At 45.1% G+C, this 19,735-nt stretch overlaps 1 protein-coding gene across 4 annotated transcripts in view; it reads left to right on the top strand.

Annotated features, from left to right (window-relative positions):
• The window catches only part of PIK3R6 (phosphoinositide-3-kinase regulatory subunit 6), a 745,472-nt gene that overhangs the window by 49,727 nt on the left and 676,010 nt on the right, over positions 1-19,735 (top strand). The gene's annotated exons all lie outside the window — the stretch shown is intronic.

Genomic DNA, 19,735 nt, shown 5'->3' with positions numbered 1-19,735 from the left:
CATGATAACATCTTAAAAAAAGTACTTTCCAGATTTCAAACGTATGGTGTGGTATTGCGTAGAGACAAATGTGTTTTTAGAACAGGAGAAGTTGAATACTTGGAACATTTGGTGAATGAAAAAGGTATTTTTCCAAAAACCAGTCTTGTTGACTCCATTGTTAAATCTATTCCTCCTTCTGGTAAAGGTACGTTGAAGTTTTTTCCAGGGATGTGTGAGTTTTATTCTCGCTTTATCCCAGATTTTGCAACCATGTTAAGACCGTTATCCCAAATGTTGACGAAAGGCGTGAGTTTTGAGTGGAACAAAGATTGTCAGGAGGTATTTGAGTGGGTTACACAACAGTTAGTCTCTCCAAGAGTTCTCAAACATTATGATCCGTCTTACTTGCACACTTACAGTAGATGCAAGCAATGTAGGGTTAGAGGCAGTCCTTTCTCAAAAGAAAGGAAATGAGGTCAGGACCATAGTTTATGCGTCCAGAGTTTTATCCACATCTGAAATTAAATATTCCGTAATCGAAAAGGAGTTGTTGGCATGTTGGTGGGTTGTCATGAAATTTAGAAATTTCATTTGGGGAAGAAAGTTATGTCTTCAAACTGATCATAAACCTTTAGTTTTTATTTTAAGTGGCAAAAATGTTAGGCCTTCTACTCCAAGGATTTCACGTTTATCTTCAAAACTTCTCCAGTTCGATTTTTCGGCAGAGTATATTTCAGGGTCTAAAAATGGTTGTGCAGACTACTTATCTCGTTCTTCTGACACCTTGGAAAGTCAACCTGATATCATACAAGAGGATGAGGAAGATTTTATTGTTGCAGCTGTGGATGTTCCACATTTATGTGCTGTGTCAGAAGAGAAATGGCGTAGAGCTCTCAAAGATGATTGTTCGTTAGTTCAAGTTATGAAATTTGTTGAGAAGGGTTGGCCTAAAGAAAGGAATTTGGCTTTTGATTTCAAAACTTTTCTGCAGGTGGCAGATGAACTTACTATTGAGGATGGGCTTCTACTTAGAGGTGACAAACTCGTACCTCCTCTTTTGTTGAGAGCGGGTTTGGTAAAAAATGCACATGGAGGCCATCTTGGGGCAACGTTGACTAAAAACAGGCTACGTTTGTCATTTTGGTGGCAGTCTATGGACAATCTTGTAGATGAGTATGTCAAATCCTGTGTTGTTTGCTCAGGGTGTGACAAAGCTGTCAAACTACGTGCTTCTCCCCTAACCCCTATTGAAATGCCTTCTGCTCCTTGGATAAAGTTAGGATTAGATGTGGTAGGTCCTTTTCATGCTCTTGACCCTTCTTCCAGGTTTGGGTTAGTCCTCATGGACTATTATTCCAAGTGGCCTGAGGTCAAATTTGTATGAGAAGTAACCACGAAGACGGTTATTGAGTTTTTGAATGATGTTTTCTTGAAGGAGGGGTATCCTGAGTTTTTGATTACAGATAATGGTACACAGTTTGTGAGTACCAAATTTGAATTTCTTTTAGATAACTATTGCATCAAACATCTCAAAATCTCACTGTACCACCCTCAAACCAACGGTTTAGTGGAACGTATGAACAGGGTACTGGGGGAATGTATCCAATGGGCCATTGCCAATAAATGTTCAGTTGGAAATTCTGTGAGGAGTATGTTGTGGTTTTACCGCACGACGCCTCACTCAACTAGAGGTGTGTCACCGTTTGAGTTGCTACGGGGACGAAGGGCTGCCACTATTTCCTGTTCTGCATGGATGAGTAGATGGGTCAAAGGAGTGGAATGGTCCGATGAAAGTGTTAGAGGAAAGGTTAAACTGGCTCAAAACAAACAAAAATCTTATTATGATGAGAAAATGAGGGTTAAAAACCTTGAGTTGAGACCTGGTGATTTTGTTTGTATTAAAAAAACCTGTTCATGTACAGAACGGTTCTTCGAAAATTAGTTCACGAGTCAACGTTGTGGATGTGAAGGGCAGTTCGGTGAAACTCCGTAATGGGCAATGGTGGAACAAGTCTCTCTTAGTTAAGAGAACTATTCACCCTCCTCTAATTAATGATGATATCATGGATGTGGGGCAAGTTTGTCTGAGTAAGTCTACTTTGAAGTGTCGTGTGAAAAAAACATTCAATTCAGATTGTACCGGGGATTCCTCCCTGAGCCGCAGTGTACGTACTAGGCAAATCCCTTTTAGATATAGGAATTAACTTTCCTTGTTTTTCTTGTTTCCTTCTTTTTCTTGTTGTTTTGTTTCTCCTTCTTTTTCTCTCTTCTCTTTGCTTTTCTTCCATTCTTTTTTTTTTTTTTTTAGCAGTGTTTAGTTTCAACTTCTGTTTGTTAAGGAAAGACCCATGTAGTGTCTTGGGCTTGTTTTTGGAATGTTTGTTCTGTAAGAACACTCCGATTATAGTGTGACATCTGTGTGTTCTGAATTGGCAGTTGATGTGGTATTTGTGGAGCTGTAGCCGCCCTGCTCGGATGGTCCAGTTGCTTTAACATTAAACTACAGACTTACCTGAACTTTGACGTGTCTGTCCATGATTACGACACTTTCATACGGTTTTCCTTTTTATTTGCAGATCAAATCAGATCAGCAAAGAAAAAAAGTCAGTGGTGTTATTTCATAGGCTCAAGGATGTGTGATGCATGTGACTACAAAGTGATGCAACTGGCTGACTCAAAGCCTTTTTTTCTTATTTAGTTATGCTGCACAATGAGGGATTTGCCAATGCTTCATATATGGGCAAACTATGAAATGGCTAGCTGTAATTCCATGGTTGCAAAACTCCTAAATCAAATAGTCCGAGGTATTGGATTTTTGGTTCATAGAGTAGCACAAGATGTGATAGGCTTAGGATTCATTTCAGTTTTAGATTTCCAGAATCATATTGTTGCAATGCCTTCATTTAATGATAGTGAAGTCATTTACCATTGTTTTAATAATTGATGTGTTTTTAGGATGTTCTGGTATGTTAGTTAATTTCTTCTGGTGACTCCATATTGATATCTTGAAGCGCAGTGTTGACTGCGGTGTGCCAAGGTGTTTTGTTGACAAGTTTCAGTAAACCAAATTCTTGGCTGTGAACAACTTTGAAGGAGCTTTGGTCAGCGTATTTTAATTCAAACCGATATCTTAAAATGGTGGCATTTTATGATGGTGATTGGCCAGTTAGCTGAAACTCTAATCAGATTTGATTATGACTTTTCAATTAGGTTAGTCTAAAGACTGATCTATATAAGTTGCTTCACACTTTTGTTCTTTAGCCACCAGTTAAATGGGCATGGGAAGCCTCCAGTCCTTAAGTTAGCACTGGTAAAATGTTTGTCTTCAGTCCTTTTAGAAGTGGTGATTTTGATGGACCATTAAGATTTTTCGATAGGGTCAAGAAGGCACATTTTAATAGTGTAGCCTTGTTATCCAATGCCTTATAATGCATACTATGGAATTCTTTTCTTTGTAACTGTACCTCAAGTACAGGTATGATACACCACTTTAAAAGGATTTCCCATTTTTGATCCAGTTCTGTTTAAGATGCGGGTGCCAAGCGAACACTTCTACCTTATTGATTTTGCAGTTTATACTCCGAGTCGTCTACAAATTTCATTAAAGACAATCGAAGTCCATTTAATTTAGGGAGACCATTCTGAGATTTCGAGAGAATTGGCACAGTGTCAGCAATGTATAAGTTAAATAGAAAACGTGCTCGTACAAAACTTTGCTTGATGCCTTTGTTGATGTATATATTTGGTTTGTTAGTGTTGAGTTCTCACCCAGTTTGACTAGAATCCATTTGTTGGAGTAATGCGTGATTATTGCTTGTAATAGTGTAGCTCAAATGCCCACTTTGACAACATTTACAGACAACTGCTATGGGAAGAATTGGACAAAGGCTTTCTTAAAACAAATGAAGCAGGCAAATAGTTAAACTAATTTCGTTATTGTTCTGTTTTATTTCTAATAAGGCTACAATCATGTCTGTTGTTCCACAATCTGCCCTATATCCAGTTTGAAACCATGGAGTAAATTGTGGTCAATTACCCAGTTGCATAATTCTTCTAGTAATAAACAGTTGCAGTACTGTGAGCCGATTATCAGAAACGGTATTAACTTGTAATTTGAAGTTACGTACTTACAGTCTTTATTATTGTATTAAAATAGTGCCCCACACTTGTTATCATAATGTTTAAGTAGCAGATGTTGAATATCCTGCTCATTAATTCTAGCCTTTAGCGTTGATTGGCTTTAAAGATTGCACATGGTAGATGTGTAGGGCTATGGGCTCTATCGTGCCTTCTTCCGTTTATTACTGCGAGGTCCCTTTGAGGGGTGGCCAAATGAGCTTGTTTTAACATGGTCGTTATTGACCGATCTGTAGTTTAAATGTCTAAGTAAATACCTTTTGCATTTGGTAATTTCATAGTTGGTGGTGCTTGAATCTGTGATGATAGTGAAAGGCTCTCTAGTCTAGCATTTGCCTTTCTTGTCAAATATAGAGTTAATGTGGATAATGTTTAATACAAAGCACCTTTAAAATAATGTATCGCCTTGACACAGGGCCAGAATGCTCTTGAGTTTCAGGCAAGGCATGCTTTTTGTAAGGCCACGTATTGTGTTCTTTTGTAGCTCTTTTTCCACCAAATTAGGATCTTATCTTTGTGTCATTGTTGTTTCAGCTCTTGAATGAAAACCTCCTTATTTCTCTTTTGCTTTGCTAGTCTGACAGTATCTTGCTGTTTTTTTCTTTTGTCTTACTTCTGGGGTGAACCATGAGTTTGAGGGCCTGTAGTTGTACTTCAAATGCTGATTCTTTGTGGTTGAAATACAGTTGTTATCAAGTTGATTAGTAGTCCCTATATTTTTCAGTCATATGGTTCAGCATTTGCAGCAGCATCCTTAAAAGAGTGAGACATATTTGGGGCAATATGCTCTATCCAACTCATGAACTTTCCATTAGTGATGTTCCATTTATCCTATTTAGTTTGTAAAGGCAGTCTGTTTCCGATAATCATGCTTTGAGGTATTAAGTGTTTAGGGATACATTTGTTGTTTGAGGGTAGTGTCCACTCTCCAGTCAATGGTTAATTTTTGATTATGTGGATGGCAATCACCAGTTTTATTGAATCGGCAAAATAATCTCAAACCAATTTTCTCTATCTCACTGTATGAGTGCAGCTTATCGGGTTGTTTGATGGCAACCAGCCATTGAGGATTTGCATTTTTGCATATGCAAGAACTCAAGCACGACTGTTCCTAATGGATCTCTTCTTTGATGAAATATTTGCTTGTTCTAGGATATCTATAGTCTATCATCTTCATGGGCCATGAGTTCACAGTGCTGGTATGCATTACATTTAAATCGCAATTTCCTGTTATGATGCTGCAGCTTTTTGGAGTTCTTTGGAGAGTTGATAAGTAACTAAGCAGTTTGGCAGTGTCTGAATGTTTTTGCTTTAATCCGGTGAGGAGATAGATGTATTGTAACAGTGGTTGTTAAACTGTGGTGTGTGGATCCAGGGGGTCCACGAAGCCTCCTCAGGGGGCCTGAGCGATATGGTGGTGTCCCTGAGCGATGTGGTGGTGTCCCTGAGCGATGTGGTGGTGCCCCTGAGCGCTGTGGTGGTGCCCCTGAGCGCTGTGGTGGTGCCCCTCGAGTGATGTGGTGGTGCCCCTCGAGTGATGTGGTGGTGCCCCTCGAGTGATGTGGCGGTGCCCCTCGAGTGGTGTGGCGGTGCCCCTCGAGTGGTGTGGCGGTGCCCCTCGAGTGGTGTGGCGGTGCCCCTCGAGTGGTGTGGCGGTGCCCCTCGAGTGGTGTGGCGGTGCCCCTCGAGTGGTGTGGCGGTGCCCCCGAGTGGTGTGGCGGTGCCCCCGAGTGATGTGGTGGTGCCCCCGAGTGATGTGGTGGTGTCCCTGAGTGGTGCCCCTAAGTGGTGTGGTGGTGCCCCTGAGTGATGTGGTGGTGTCCCCGAGTGGTGTCCCTGAGTAATGTGGTGGTGTCCCTGAGTAATGTGGTGGTGTCCCTGAGTAATGTGGTGGTGTCCCCGAGTGATGTGGTGGTGTCCCCGAGTGGTGCCCCTGAGTGATGTGGTGGTGTCCCTGAGTAATGTGGTGGTGTCCCTGAGTAATGTGGTGGTGTCCCTGAGTAATGTGGTGGTGGTGTTCCTGAGTAATGTGGTGGTGATGTTCCTGAGTAATGTGGTGGTGGTGTTCCTGAGTAATGTGGTGGTGGTGTTCCTGAGTAATGTGGTGGTGGTGTTCCTGAGTAATGTGGTGGTGGTGTTCCTGAGTAATGTGGTGGTGGTGTTCCTGAGTAATGTGGTGGTGGTGTTCTTGAGTAATGTGGTGGTGGTGTTCCGGAGTGATGTGGTGGGGTTCCTGAGTGATGTGGTGTGTGAGGGTGAGTGTGTGGGGGTGTGAGGGGGTGAGGGTGGGTGAGAAGGTTGTGAGGTGAGTGAGGGTGAGGGGGGGTGAGGGTGACGGGGGTGAGGGTGAGGGTGTGTGAGGGTCAGGGGGTGTGTGTGAGGGTGAGGGTGTGTGTGAGGGTGAGGGTGTGTGGGGGTGAGGGTGAGGGGGTGTGAGGGTGAGGGTCCGAAGTAAATGGTGACAGGGCAGACATCATAAGACAGAGAGAAGAGACTGCGTAGTGACTGCGTTGGTCAGTTTCAGAATCGGGAGGGGCATTGTCAGCACAGTCTGCGAGGGATCATCGTGTCTAGAGGCAAGGCATAGCGGATGCAGCATTGCAGCTAGCAAGTCGAGTGTTTTCAAGCTGAGTGTCCCTAGAGAGAGGGCAACACAGCAATAGCATTTGAGGAGCAAGGCTACTGTAAACAAGCACGGTAGGCTTTCACTTTCGTCCAGAAACAAGCTCTCGGCATTGCTGTCGCAGGGGGGGTGCGGGGGGCGGGGGAGCGGCAGTCTTTGAAGTCTGATGCAGAGGAACAGACAAATGGTGGTGCACGATGTGCACACGGGGGGCAGCAGCCTTTGAAGTCTGATGCCGAGGCACAGACAAATGGTGATGTGTTATGTGGCTGGCGATGGGTTGCACGAGCATAGATCACATGAACTGTATGCGATCCGCAGCCGTTTTGGTAGACTTTTCTTTTCCGCTTACTATAATCTCGCCGGACCAATGCGTAAGCGCATTGGCCCAGGCGAGACCTAAAAAAGCAAAATGTAATGATCAAAATTTTAAATGTTCTGTAAACGTGAATTCATTTGAAATTGGAAACTAAAATTTATTAGTGGCCTCAGACTGATTCTTGCAAGTAGTGCATGTTCATCAAACAGATATTTAATATAGCATGGACAATGGCTAGCCAAAATGAAATTCAGAAAAATTCCAACCTTCCTATTAAAATAGTGTTTTTTTTAAGCATTTGTTGGTGAATTAAAGAACAAATGCGTGTATTTGTTTGATGAATGCTTGTTTCTATATTGTTTTGCAGTACAAATAATTGAAAATGCATAAGCAGGAGTCCCCAGCATCCATAAATGACTCGATGGGGGTCCCGAAATCCCAATAATGATTCAATGGGGGCCCCCAAGTTCCAGTACTGATTACGTGGGGGTCAACAGAAATCAAAAAGGTAATAACCACTGTAATAAAGGATGAATTGCGAGTAGTTGAGCTGCTTTCTTTTGAACTTTAATATCATAGCTAATAGCCACAAAATACCAGTCATCAACATTTTAGATCTTTATCTGTGGTTTCGTTGAGGCAAAAGTTGTTAATCCCCCCCCCCCCCCCCCACCCCCTGCTGGTCTGTCCAAAGTTGAAGGCTTAATTGCCAGGGAGATGTTTCTTCTAAGTTCCAGGTTTCTTAGAGAGATGTGTCGTCCAAGTTGAAGATGTATGTAATTGCATCATCTTGTCTCTGAAGTTGGTCCCAGCTAGTTACATCCCAGGAGCATAGTTTGTATGTAGTCCATTTTCTGATTTTGACTAAACTGTTGCTTATTTTGAAAGATTCTAGAAACAGTACGTTGAAAGAAGCCTAGTTATAGTTACATAATGTCATGATACTGTTTCTGAATAATGCCCTTAGCAGTCAGGACCCATCTTGCTGGGAGCTGATAATTGTTTCAGCGTGCAAAGGTGATTACCTTGCTTTGTGGCATTGACCACAATTTTCGCTGCCTTTCACATGAATGTTTCTAGGCGAATAGCACATTTTATGATTTCTGGGTTTCTGTCTTTATTAAATCGAGCAGATACTATCTCTTTAGTCCTTGGTTCCACCCTACATTTAGGGTTAGTGCTCCTTTCGTTGGTGATTATACCTTCTGTGTTGCATAATGGATTTGCAGAGCCTGCAGCTGTTTTTGCACGTTATTTTGTTTTTTTTCCTCGAAGTTAGAAGTGTGGGGTAAAGTTCAGGTTTGGGCTTTGAAACCACTGTTTTTATTTGTTGTTTGAAATTTGTTTGTGTCTATTTATTTCTTGAGAATTCAAGTGCTTCCCACATTGTTAAAATTCGTTTTGGGTTTGTTTGTGGCGATTTTAAAGTTTTTTATTTGTGGGTTGATGTGCTTCTGCAGAGATTGTAGTTGCTTTGGTCAGGACTGTCTTTGTTTGGCTGAAGAGACTTGTATTGTTTTATTGCTTGAAATTCTATTGACCGAAGATGGATTGATTGCGGCATGGGTGAGCAGAACATGGTGCGTTGGTGATCGGGTCTGCCAGTGATCACCCCACAAACTGCTGACGGCATTATAGGATGAAAGGACTGAATGCTGTACTTTTATGCGAGTTGCTCACGCATGTACAATGCTATTCACTCTGTTGCATAATCTGGGTGTCTGGTACACTGGAGGGTGTAGGCTCATTTGGGTTGCGGGCCACACGTCCCTCACATTGAGACGATACCTTGGTGGGATACCTGTCGTCGAGCAAACATGGCTCCACTAGAGTTCCCGTACATGAATGTCTGGGTTCACAGACTAATAAGCTGCGGGCCCCGTGAGACATTTCTGCAGCTCAGATAGTTGGCACACTAAACACATTGGCAATACAGGGGACGGCTATAGCATAACATCACTAGCACGCAACCCCCATAGGCAACACATTGCCTTAGTTCAGGACTTGTCTATGTTTCAGAAGATTGGATGGCCATCACAAAATGACTGCCTCAGATGTTCAGTTGTTTATGGTTAGTTTTCTGTTTTACCCGATGCAGCAGTTCGACACACTCACACAGTCCCCGAGCCTCCGTACCCTGCGAGAAACCCCTCCTGATGCCTCGCCCCTGGTAACCCTATTGATCACTAGAAGCAGAAATGGCATGAGCTGATATAATCACATGGAATATACGTGGTAAGTACACACCTGGGCTCCGTTACTCCATATTTGCATATTTACAGCAACACTCCGCTGCAATCGCACTGCTGCAAGAAATGCATATGACTCAGCCAGAACTCGATGGGCTGCGTAGGCGCTAAAGAGGGCACATTTACGGCACAACATACTCGGGACACGCTAATTTGGGTGAGGGCAGGTACCCCATTCGTTTGCAAGGACACTGTGACCGACCCTGATGGCCGATACATCTTAGTGAAGGGGACACTTAACAGCCAACAGGTACTTTTAGGCTCTATATATGCCCCAAACACAGACCAACCCTCGTTCCTTGCGTGACTATCTGGAATACTGTCTCCCTACGTTTGGTTGCCCTGGCTGTTGGGAGGGGACTGCAACGTGGTCCTTGATGTGCACATGGACAGATCCTTCCCGCCCCTTTGGGCAATGACTGCATCCTCCAATGCACAGGCGCATGCGGACTGGTTGACACACTGGGCAGTACAGGATATATGGCGTATCTTGCATCCCACAAACCGCATTTACTCCTATTATTCTGCAGCTCACGGTTTACATGTGCGGTTGGATCGGGTGATGAGCTAGCAGACTCTGGTCCCCTTGGTTGAGGTAGCGTAATACCTAGATAGGATTCACTCCGATCATAATCCTTTACGGTTCTGATTGCACTGGGATCCTAGTTGCCACCCCCCCACCCCCCACCAAATCCACCTGGCGCCTCCAGCCTGCTGCACTGGAAGACCCAGAATTCCGTGCATCACTGGGATCAGCCGCCCTGAAATATTTTAAGCACAACGAGGCGACGGCGAGCTCCGCACTAGTGGAGTGGGCCGCCCACAAAGTAGCTATTAGGCGGCACTGTCTTGGAGCCACGTGGAATCTGCGTAAGCAACTGTCCTTGGCGCTCACGAAGCTGGAAATGCAACTGCTCCAATATGAAAGAGACGGAGAGGGTGGGGGTGGACAGTCATGACAATTAGAAGACCTCAGGACGCAACATGTGGACCTTATGGAGAGATTGCGCTGCCATAATTATGCTGCCCAAACAGCTCGCACACACGCCAAAGCAGACCGGGCAGGCCAACTTCTGGCCTGGCTGTTGAAACAAGAGAGTAAGCATGCACCAATCGGGGCACTACGCATGCCAGAGGGCTCTTTGGTATATACGCAAAGGGAGATACACAGGGTGATGACGGACCATTACACGCGACAGTACAAATCCAGGGGGCGCTGCTCTGAACCTGACCTGGACAGATTTTTTGCACCGATTCAGCTACCGACTGCCTCCAGGGCACATCATGAGGTCCTTAATGGTCCCCTTACTTTGGAGGAAATCGGAGAAGCAATTGGGTCCATGGTGTCCGGGAAGACGCCGGGTCCGGATGGCCTGCCTGCAGAGTATCACAAAGCTTACCGGGACATTCTGACGCAGCGTCTACACACTATCTACTCCACGGCCTTGACGGACAACGAGTTGCCAGCGTCCATGTGAGAGGCTTACCTGGTGTCCCTTCTCAAACCGGGCAGGGACCCCGAAAACCTAGGGTCATACAGACCTTTGGCGCTCCTGAACGTGGATTACAACATTTTTGCCAAGCTGCTGGCGGAACGCCTGGCGCCGCTGGTCCCTGAGTTGGTCCATACTGACCAAAATGGGTTTGTACCCAAGCACAGTACGTCGTTGAACCTGCAGAGGTTCTTCCGAGTGGCGGCAGGCAGCGGGAAGAAATGGCCCAGGACTGGGTGCCTGGTGTTGGATCTTGAGAAGGCATTTGACTGCTTGGAGTGGAGCTATCTTGCTGCGGTGTTGACACGCTGTGATTGAGGGTGGGGGTTTCTACAAATGATGGGCCTGTTATACCACAACCCCACAGTCCGGGTGCGGTTAGGACCATACATTCCGGTAGCATCCCGATATGTAGGGGGACCAGGCAGGGATGCCCACTATCTCCCGTCCTGTTCGCACTGGCAATCAAGCCTTTGGCAGCGGCCCTGCGAACAGCATAGGAAGTGGGAATACCTCTGGGAGATGCAACACATCAGGTCTTGCTGTACGCGGATGACCTTTTAGTCTTTGTGAGGGATGTTGGGGTTATTCCGGCTTGCCTAGAAGATATCTTACATGACTTTGCTGCTCTCTGTGGACTCCGGGTGAATGCCAATAAATCCTGTTTATATGCGTTCAGAGGGGACATTCAGGATCCGAGCTATGTTCTGGCTGGTGCGCGGGTGCTGTGGAAGGCTGACACGTTCCGCTAGCTGGGAATCCAGATATACCGTCAACGGGCTGACCTCTTTGACGGTAATCTGGGTCGTGCTGTGACGGCCATCAAGTCGCAAATGAATTTCTGGAAGACGCTCCCGCTCACAGTCACAGGTAGTGTGGCGTTATCTAAGAAGGCGATCCTTCCGCGCCTCCTATATTAGTTCACCAACCTACCACTGTATGTCCCGGCGGCCTTTTTGAACAAATTTCCTACACTCCTCAGAGACTTCCTTTGGGGTAATACACGTCATAGGATAGCGCTAGCGAAGGTATACTTGCTCACGGACCAAGGGGGCCTAGCTGCACCCTGCTTTGAGCACTACTATCTAGCTGCTCATTTCCAGTGGATGGCCTGATGGCTCGCGGACAGAAGTCGAGAGGATACGGCGACCACAGCACCCCCCCTCTCTTTGGATTGCATTACTGGGCTTTTTCACCTGGCTGCTAAGTTGCCCACACCGGCACACCCCCCACTTAGAGGTGGCTTACAAATGCTTCCGCCGCTGCCTGTACATCACTAAAGCTCTAGTTCCTTATGCGCCTGCTATACCGCTAGTGGGCTCCCCCAGCGCGCCTGGGGTGCTCACGTCCCTGAAGCTTCTGGAGTGGCACGAAGGCGACATACAGAATCTGGGAGATCTGTATCGGGATGGCATGCTTCTGACATTTGAATCACTTACCGAAGAGCTGAAGCTACCACAGGGACACTATTTAAGACACCGCTCCTTGATCACTACACTGGCCTCTAGATGGGGGGGACATGAAGGAGGAGCCGAGTCAACATCTCACCATACAATATCTCCACGTAATGGGTCGAGGCCGACACTTAGTTCGGTGGTGTGCGGCATCCCTCCTAACGCATACGGCGATCAAATTAACCTCACTTCGACGCGGGTGGGAAGATGACTTGGGGAGGCAGCTGGAGGATAGGGAGTGGGAAAAGATATTTCAGAGTCCTAAGAGAATTCCCAAAAACATGCGGTTCCATCAAATTCCATTATTCATATTTCACAGGGCATACCTTACTCCTGAAAAGATCAATAGGTACTTTCACCGTGCTGATGCAGCGTGTCTCCGCTGTACAGAGGTGGGGGGGCTGGCCTAGTGCACATGCTGTGGGGCTGTCACACACTGCACACCTATTGGCGGGCTATTAGTGAGACATTGGGTGCATGTACAAGCCACAACATACCTTTCGAGTGGTCTACTTACTTATTACTACACCAATTCAGTAGGACCCCGACCACAAAAGTCACTTCTCGCTTCCTCAAGCAGGGCTAGTCGTTGCCAAGCACCTCTTAACGAAGAGATGGAAGTCGCAATCCCCATCACACATGAGGGCATGGAGGTATTCCCTAATAGCATGGGCTAAATTAGAAGGAATTGCCATTATACAGGAGGAAACACTGGGTCTGCGTAAGACGCCGATAGCAACGCAATGGGAGGGTCTGCTTCAGAGCCTTATGCGCATGGAGGGGGACGACCTAGAACAGCGGCCGAATGTTGAGGGAGGCACCCCTGCAACTTGAGAAGGGCGACATGTCAGGTGCACCCTCATCCCGACATGCAGGCACATTTATACTGTTCACCGACTTTGCAGAGATGCAACTATGTGTGTTGGCTGGCGCAGCAGCTTTGTGTAGTGCTGTGGGACGGGGAGTGAGGGACAGAGCGGGGAAGGGGAGACAGATGTAGTTACAATGCGGGGGGGGTTAGGGGACTAAGTGATAAGTGGAAAATGTGTAATCAGAAGTCGAACTCGGCTGCTGTGGTTGTTTTCTTTATTTACTGTTTGTTTACTCTATAGCATCTGTGCATTCACACAAAGTGTATGATCTGTAACACTCTGCATAATATGTCTCCAGAACCACATTATGATGGCATTGTGGACTTTACCTCTGCTGATGCGACGCATATGTTGTTGTTCTATCTGGTATGAATTATGGCCTAACACCACATGGGCTATTAGGGCTGCAGTACGCACTACTTAAATGAAAAAATTCAGAACAATTCTAAAATGTTCAAACCATTTGACCAATGTTATACCATGTCATAACATTTATTTTTAAATCATCTTCAGATCATGAACATAAACATTATTCATGCTATGATTTTAAATTTCAAGTTTCAAACATATACATTAATATTTGCAAATTTGTCAGAACCACCACCCAATGCATTTCGGGACTTCTTTGTCCCTTCGTCAGGGGTTCCAGTAGTCAACTGTAAAAGCAACAAGGAAACAATATGAAACGATGCCTTATCGCATAAAATGAAATCAATCATCACATTACATCAACATGAAATGTATACTGCAACGTTCACATGGATGTTGTTATGCCCACACTACAACTGTTTACACTAGTACAATCTAAAACACAACATGTATAATCAAAGACGTGAAGGAACTCATACTTAAACAGTGCCCAGCCACCAAGAGTGCCAACGTAAGCAAAACATACCTCGCAAATATTTGAAGACTTATTTCTGAAATGAAAATATCCAAAACATCACTTCAACCAATCACGGCAAGATAATAAAAAATGAATCACCAGTGTTATACTGATGCCCTGCTCACCTTTTTAAACCAGTACTACAACTTAGTCCAAACAACCAATCTCGTGATCAGATGCTGACTCTAAAAAAATGCAATAACTGAAATCAGTGACACAATCCTCATGCACACAATTCGTAATGCCTGTAGTCCCCGCCAGCTGCTCACCTCTATTGTTGCAGTAAATCACACCAAGAGTCCGTCTACTTAATCCTCGGTCCCTACAAAGAACGTAAAGGTAACATCAATACCTTTAAAATGTTAACCGCTCGTTGCCTTTGCCAAAGTAAAACCCTCCTCGCATACCTCTTAAACGCGCCGAGTGCCTTTCAAACTCATCCGCCTGGCTGTCTGATGCACTTCCGTGTCATCGTTAACAGCTTATAACGATCCCTTCCGGTCGGACTCCCATCCTAAACATCAACGACAGACTATACCTGACTACAACAGAAGAGTTGTAGAACTACAAAAAGTCCGCTCATGTACCCGCAATTGTGATATGAGTAAAAATTCCCTTATGTAAATCAATCATTATTCCAAAACCACCGCGTTTTAAACAGACAGTCATCACTGATGACGAAAGCGAAATATTCGCCGACCACCAATATGTTCAAATCAACAAAACTTTATCAAAAAATACAAGGCCCAATGTGTAAATATACCAAAAAAACGTGACAAGAAAAGAAAGAGTGACATGAAAAAAAAAAATAGCTGAAAAAAGATGAATTAATGAAATAAGATGAAATAAACTAAATGAATCCCTGCCTGCTATTTACAACTAAGAAATAATAAACATGAATTAACCTGCCTGCTATTTACAACTTTTGCTTCCACAATCTGTATACATCAATGTCAAACCCTTTAGTTTAGATTGCAATGTATAGTGTTATCATGTGATTCTATAGGATTCCTTAAGGCAAACTGAGGCTGCCCTCCTGCCCTAACTATTAAAGGAAACAACTGAATTCAAATTTGTCATTAAGCCCCCCTGGGGTCAAAGTTTGTAGTTTTTTGATCCAGAAAGCCTCTCTCTGGAGGAGTGCCTGGTCATTGTCTCTACCTGCATACCGGACTACTGCTTCAATGATCTGACACTTCATCTGCGCGATGGTGTGTCTCTGTTCGATCCAATGTACTGCCAATGGAGACGTGCGATTTTGATTACGTATCCTACTCTTATGCTCTGATATTCGTGTTTTGAATTTCCTTGTGGTTTTACCAACATATAATAGCCCACATGGACATTTGATAGAGTAAACAACGAATTCAGTATTACAGTCCGACGTGTGATATAATGGGATTTTTTCACCAGTTCTAGGATGTAATAACGTGGTCCCTAGTATCATATTATTACAGTTGTTGCAATTCCAACATTTCATAGTGCCCCGGAATAAGCCACTTTTTAGTTTGGCTTTTGCTGGTTTTGTTAGGAATTCTTTTAGATTTTGGGCTCTTGAATATGCGCATAATGGTTTTTCACTGAACAAATTTCCAAAATCTGGTTCAACTTCCAACAGTTCCCATCTGTGCAGTAGAATCTTTTTAATGTCTCTCGAGGCTGATGAATACTTTGAAACGAAAATCATCCGGTTCGTGCTAGTTTTTTCTTTTTTATCTGGAACTGTGGCTGAAGGGTCTCCAGGATACATGGTGGGAATCCTAAACTTGTATGTGAGAACTGAGTGTCACTGTCAGAAGTCTCTAATTGTGGTGGTAATGAAATGTTAGATATTGTCTTGCATACACATGTAAACGTTGTGAAAAGAATAAAAACCGATTTAAACAAAAAAATGATGCGTTGGTGCGCCTAACTTCTTTCTTCACTCAGTTTATGAACAAGTCTAACTTGCTGTCTCCATGGTTAATTTATGTAAGGGTGCTTTCCATTTTGTTCAAGGGTGATGACTGTTGTCAAGAATAAAAGTTTGTATAAATAGGACTGAAATCATGACATTTAACGCTGCTGTTATCTGATACTATGTGGTTGGCTCTGTTGTTCCCTGTGATGTTTGGAGAATTGTTATTGTTTCGTATTAATGAGGAGCAATTGTGCAGGATTTTGCTCCACAAGTGTTTGTTGGGAACCTCATAATGTGAGAGCAAAGGGATCAGCAGGGTCATATTAGGGTCCATTTCTTTAAAGATTTTGATGTTATTCGATTTCTTGATGTGGGTTATCTGATGTCAGATATACCTCTTATTTTTAATATGGATGAGTTAGATATCTAGTTGGAACTGGTAGGTCTTGAATTCTAATTATATTAACTGATTTACTTGAAGCCGTTTTAGTTTTTTTATTTTTATTTAATTTATTTTATTTTTTAACATTTTAAGAAAATGTTGGTTAATTCTTACTAAGGGTTAAGAATCATTTTTTCTGGATTAAATTAACATAGGAAATTTTTCACACAGGACAAGGAACTAAGTGAGATGGTGCATTTAGTTTATAAAGATGCCAAAGGGAGCTCTCCAATAAATGGCTGTTAATCTTGATTTCAAGTTTTGTTATGTTGACTTAGGGCTCTTTGAGCTTGTTAACTTCTGGTTCACTTGGTTACCACTAATACTTTTGGAGGCTGGTGCATACTTTTTTGAAGTACTTAACTGAGCCTCTGATTAGACAGACCTATTGCTCTAATTTGATGGCGTTCTATCGTTGGCTTGCTTTCCTCTTTTTGTGTATGACCCTCCCAGAAGCATAGCTTCTTTCTTATTCATCTATTATTTTTTTTTCTTTTAGCTTCATTTTTTTTTCTCAGCATGTTGGGCGTCCGCCTCGTAGGTCTAGCTCTAAGGCGTGGAGCTCCGACTGTCTCTCCCTTTTATGTGACGTGATGGATGCTATAGCTTGGCCCCTGAGCACCGTTTTATAGGCCTACCACAGAATGGTTGGGGAATCAACTGATGTGGCGTTCTCTTGAAAGTAGTGACTGGACATTGTGACGATTGCCTTCTTTATTTTGGGAACCTGTAAGTATCCGCAATGGATTGGGTATATACGACGCCGAGTCAGATGGTGGTGAGTGTATGTCAAAATCAGTGGGGAGTGATCAGATACCCCTCTCGGTGTAATTTCTACACTCTCTATTTTATTCAGACTGCCAGTCGACCCCAGGAAATAATCTATTTGTGTCAAACTATTGTGTACCCCCGAGTGATGTGTATTGGCGTGCCATCGGGTGATAACGTCTCCAGATATAGGTAAGTCCTAATGCTTCTAAAAAACCTGAAAAGTGTCACCCCCCCCTTTGGTTGCCCGTGCCGGGTGTCTGTCCATGGTGTCATCTATGATGGCGTTGAAGTCCCCTCCAATAAGTAGGTCCCCCTCCGGCAGGTCTAACAAGAAGGCAGTAAGATCTGGAAGTGCCACGGCGTGGAGTGCTGGGGGAACATAGGCAGATACAATATTAAGGGGTCGCCCCTCCCATTGAGCGCTAATAGCCGCAAATTGCCCTGCTCCGTCGGTTTTGACTTTATGCACCAGTAAGGGGAATTGTTTCCTAACCATTATGCCCTCACCTCTGGACCCAGAAGTAAACTCGGAGTGTGTCACCATCCTGTAACCCCATCTAGCCATCGCTTTAGTGGTAGTGCCTGTGAGATGCGTTTCTTGTAACAATACTACCCCGTTTTATTTTGTCCCCCAATCCTCGGACATTCCACGTAAGCAGGGTGAGGGGTTGCATCAGTCCCGGGGAGTCTCCGTTCACCATATTAATTGGGGTGTTGCGTGTTACCATGTCCAGTGGGGCCCCCCGAGCGGGGCATTAGCTGTAAGTGTGACCTGCATGTGCCGCCGTGCGCGCTAACAGTGCCCAAACGTGTACCATAGCCAACCTGAGAACAAATTCTGAAACAGAACCATTGTAACCTTCCCAGCCCGTCCACCCCCCTCCCTGCCTCCCTGCCTAGCGGAATTAAAACTGCCCACCACCCCAACTCAGCAGAGTGCTTTAGACCCCAACCTTCAAACATTACTTGCGTATACGGGAGCGGGAAGTCCAAGGAAGACCAAGTTTCTCCCCTATCCCAGAGTCCATATTGTGTGTTATGTCCGTATCAAGTCTGTATTCGACGTGAGTTCAGGTGCGCGGTTCCTCCATAGTGTCTGCAAGTGGGTCAGATACAGCACCCGCACCGTCACTCCCCGGATTCCTTATGCAGCTGGGCCTCCTCGTCTTCACCTTGTTCAGTGTTCACAAGACTGTCCTCTCTTTCAAAACGGTGGTGCCCCTGTCGCTCTCGGCCAGGCTTACCCACCTGGCGCCAACCTTCCAGCCAGTCATACGCCTCCTCTGGCATTTCAAAAAACCATGTCTTTCCGTCTGTTACCATCCGCAATTTTGCCAGGAAGAGCATCGAGTAAGGCATCTCCCGGGCCCTCAGCATCTTTTTTACCTCCAGGAAGCTCCTTCGACGTGCCGACACCGCTGACGTATAGTCCAGAAAGAAGGAGATCACGGAGTTGTGGAGTTTGATAGGCGGTGCCACACGGGCCGTTTGAAGAATTGCGTCCCTGTCACAAAAGTTAAATATGCGGGCCAGCACAGGTCGTGGGGGGGCACCGGGTTTCGGCCTGCCACCCGGCACACTATGAGTGCGTTCAACGGAAAAGTAATTGGATAGACCTTTGGGTTGCAGTCTCGTTTTTATCAAATCTTCGATGTACAGATCCATAGCGGGGCCCCCTTCCTTCTCGGGAATCCCCGTAATTCGAACGTTATTTCGGCGAGACCGCCCTTCCTGTTTGTCCAGTCTTGCTGCCATTCGTTTGCTTCCAGCCTCCAACTGTGCCACTTTTTTGGTTAGGATGGTATTTTCTTTAGTGAGGGACGTTGTCAGCTGTTCCACTTCCGTGACTCTGGCGGACATTTTTTGAAAATCCGCCGGTAGGAACGTTACATCTGTCTAGATGGAGCCCACTGTTGTCTGCACACTGTGGAGAGCCGCCATAATATCTTCTAGCGTTACTTTGGGCGCACTTACGTCTTCTCCTCCTTTAGTTGTCTGCCCTTTCGGTTCCGGCAGCGGCGGGAAGTCCTTACTGAAGGCAAATTTGTCTAACTTCCCCTGTTGGGTCCCCCGGGTCCCTCTGCCACTCATTGTGTAGTCCGCGTCACCTTATTTGGCGCCCGTTCAGCGCCCGCTGTTGTTGTCGGCTGCTGGTCCACTGGTTGGCACCTGCTTGGGGTCTCAATCCTCGAGACACCACCACCGAAATAAATCAACACTGTTTAGGGGGGATATCTCGCCGGCGTATCCTGCAGTTTGACTCCCACAGCGCCTCCTCCGTGAGTAGGCCCTCAGTCCCTTTTACTACTTTTTCAAATATGTCGACTTGTCCTGGCCATAGATCCGGGCAATGCGACAGAGACACTACTTTCAACGAGGAGTATTACCCCTTGTATCCGGACTTATTGCCTGAAATCATGTCCCCCTTTGCATCACATCCAGGCTGTCCTAGGCAGGGTTCCAGACTCACCCGGGTTAGTTCTAAAAGTGTTTCTGCAAGGCCTCAGCAGGGGATTGTCGCCCAGGGCCCCACCAGGTGTCCAGCAGTGTCTGAGTATCTCACCTTAGGGCGTGCTTTCTTCAAGTTGGTCACAACCAGTCTGTCCG

Source organism: Lissotriton helveticus, chromosome 7, assembly GCF_964261635.1.
Source record: "Lissotriton helveticus chromosome 7, aLisHel1.1, whole genome shotgun sequence".
Taxonomy (NCBI): domain Eukaryota; kingdom Metazoa; phylum Chordata; class Amphibia; order Caudata; family Salamandridae; genus Lissotriton; species Lissotriton helveticus.
Note: the sequence above shows the minus strand (reverse complement) of the source record. Positions and strands in the feature narration are given on the sequence as shown.